This window comes from Vigna radiata, chromosome 10 (genome assembly GCF_000741045.1).
Source record: "Vigna radiata var. radiata cultivar VC1973A chromosome 10, Vradiata_ver6, whole genome shotgun sequence".
Taxonomy (NCBI): domain Eukaryota; kingdom Viridiplantae; phylum Streptophyta; class Magnoliopsida; order Fabales; family Fabaceae; genus Vigna; species Vigna radiata.
This window is the reverse complement of record NC_028360.1, coordinates 12,367,301-12,370,295: the sequence shown is the minus strand read 5'-3', so window position 1 is coordinate 12,370,295 and position 2,995 is coordinate 12,367,301.

Here is a 2,995-nt window from a genome sequence, read left to right as displayed (position 1 = left end):
CCCAAGAGGGGCCGCGGGAAGACCTAGGAGTCATTTACCGGTCGGTCAGAGGGCTCAGCCGACCGCTGAGCGGACGGAGGGCGAGGGAAGCGGAGATAGGCCTCTGAGGGGTGTGATAAACACCATCTCGGGTGGATTTGCCGGAGGAGGGGCGTCTTCAGCCGCCCGGAAGCGACATCTGAGAAACCTGCACAGCGTGAATAAGGTGGGGGTCGGCAGAAGAACCATGCCGACCATAACATTCTCGGATGAGGATTTCCATGCGCCGGACCCGGATCAGGACGACCCCATGGTTATAACGGCCATCATCGCTCGGTACAGTGTGGGGAAGGTGCTGGTCGACCAGGGGAGTTCGGCCAATATCCTATACTGGAAGACCTTCCAGCAAATGGAAATACCGGACGGGTCTATCAGACCATTTCACGAGCAGATTTTGGGGTTCGCGGGAGAACGGGTTGACACAAGGGGGTACGTGGATTTAAAGGTAAGCTTGGGGTCGGAAATGGGGGCGAAGGAGCTAAGTGTGCGTTTCCTCCTGGTAGAAGCGGACACCTCTTACAACGTGTTGCTGGGACGCCCATGTCTCAACGCGTTTGGGGCAATAGTGTCAACCCCGCACCTAACGATGAAGTACCCGGCAGGCGACGGCACAATCCGAACGGTCCGAGCCGATCAGAGGATAGCTAGAGAATGTTATGCAGCAGGNNTAAGNGTGCAACCCCCGAGGCATAGGGTATGTGAGACCCGAGCAGTCATGTCGGCGGCAGAGTTGGACCCGAGAGAGGATACCACCGACCGGGTAGAACCGATGGGAGAGGTACAACCATGCCTCCTGGAAAATGAGGACCGGGTGACGATGGTTGGTCGAGACCTTCAAGAGGACGATAGGCGAAGGTTGGAGAAGGTGCTAGTAGAGAACAAGGACCTGTTTGCCTGGACTGCGTCAGATATGCCAGGTATTCATCCTGATATTATTTCACATAGGTTGTCNATCTTTCGAGATGCCCGACCGGTATCTCAGAAGAAAAGGAGGTTAGGNATAGAAAAGAGACGGGCGGTAGGTGAGGAGGTGGGGAAGTTAATCGAGGCCGGATTCATCAGGGAGGTCAAGTATACTACTTGGTTGGCAAACGTAGTCATGGTTAAGAAGGCCAGCGACAAGTGGAGAATGTGCATTGACTTCACCGACCTGAATAAAGCCTGCCCGAAGGATACATACCCCCTGCCGAACATCGACGCGTTAGTCGACGGGGTGTCAGGGTATGAGGTGATGAGTTTCCTGGATGCCTATTCGGGATACAATCAGATACCCATGTACCGACCGGACAGTGATAAAACTGCCTTCATTACTGAGCAGGGAACCTTCTGCTATGAGGTCATGCCCTTCGGACTGAAGAATGCGGGGGCTACGTACCAGAGGTTGATGGACAAAGTTTTCCAAGGACAAATAGGCAGGTGCATGGAAGTGTACGTTGATGATATGGTCGTTAGAAGCCGGTCGGTAGAGGAGCACCTATCGGATTTGAAAGAGGTCATGGGGCAACTTCGAAAGTTCGATATGCGTCTAAATCCAGCTAAATGTACCTTCGGGGTAAGGGCCGGGAAATTTCTGGGGTACATGTTGACCGCGCGGGGAATTGAAGCAAATCCCGACAAGTGTAAGGCGGTGCTAGAGATNAGAAGNCCACAGACGGNGAAAGAAGTACAAAGGTTGGTCGGGCGGTTGACATCCTTGTCACGATTCCTCCCCCATCTGGCTGGTCGGTCAAAGCCGATCGTCCGGGCTATGAAGAAGACCGCGCAGGGATGTTGGGATGAGGAGAGCGAAGAGGCTTTNAGGCNTATAAAAGAAGTTCTTACCCAACCCCCTGTAATGGGCCGTCCGGAGCCTGGTCACGAATTGCAAGTATACTTGGCAGTTTCGGAGGGAGCCATTAGCGCAGCCTTGCTACAGGAAGCCCCACAATTCAAGCTGGTATATTTCGTTAGCCGAGGCTTAAAAGAGGCGGAGGTAAGATACCAACAGCTGGAGAAGGTCGCTTTATCTTTAGTTTATGCCGCTCGGCGATTGCGGCCATATTTCCAAGGCTTCCAGGTCGTAGTGCGAACGGATTACCCGATAGCTAAGATCCTGCGCAAACCAGATTTAGCGGGTCGGATGATAGGATGGTCGGTAGAACTGTCGGAGTTCGGTTTGAAGTACGAGCCGCGNGGGTCGGTGCGAGGTCAACACTTAGCAGACTTTGCTGTTGATCTGCCCCCTGAAGAGGAGTTCTGCTGGAAACTTTCGGTGGATGGGTCATCTAGCCGACGGGGAGGAGGAGCGGGGGTGGTCTTAGAAGGACCTTGCGGGATACTGGTGGAGCAATCATTGATGTTCCAGTTCAAGGTCAGCAACAACCAGGCCGAGTACGAGGCTCTACTGGCCGGGATGGAGTTGGCCAAGGACCTAGGGGTAGGTCGGTTAGAGTGTCAAACAGATTCCCAACTGGTCGAAGGGCAGATGAATGGGAATTTTCAGGTGAAGGATGACCTCTTGTTACAATACTTTCACAAGGCCAAGCGGCTGGCCTCGGGCTTCAAGGAGTTCATTTTGCGGCACGTTCCCCGGTCGGAAAACATCAGGGCAGATTTACTCTCAAAACTGACCGGTGGAGCCACGAAAGGAGGGTTGTCCTCGGTGATCAAACAGGTAGTAACCAGGCCGACGGTAGAATGCTGCGTCGTCACCACCGGGCGGGTAGTGAATACCTGGAGGGACGACATAGTACAGCTGATTCGGAAGCAGGACAGCGGGGAAACTTTGAGTGCTGAGGAAACCAAGAAGATAGCTCGGTATTGCCTGGTCGGTGATGACCTTTACCGAAGGGGTTATGTTACGCCTCTATTAAAATGCCTACTGGAAAGGGAAGCCGAATATGTGATGAAGGAACTACATGAGGGGGTGTGCGGGAGACATACTGGCGGGCGGACGTTACGGGCAAGAGTGTTGCGA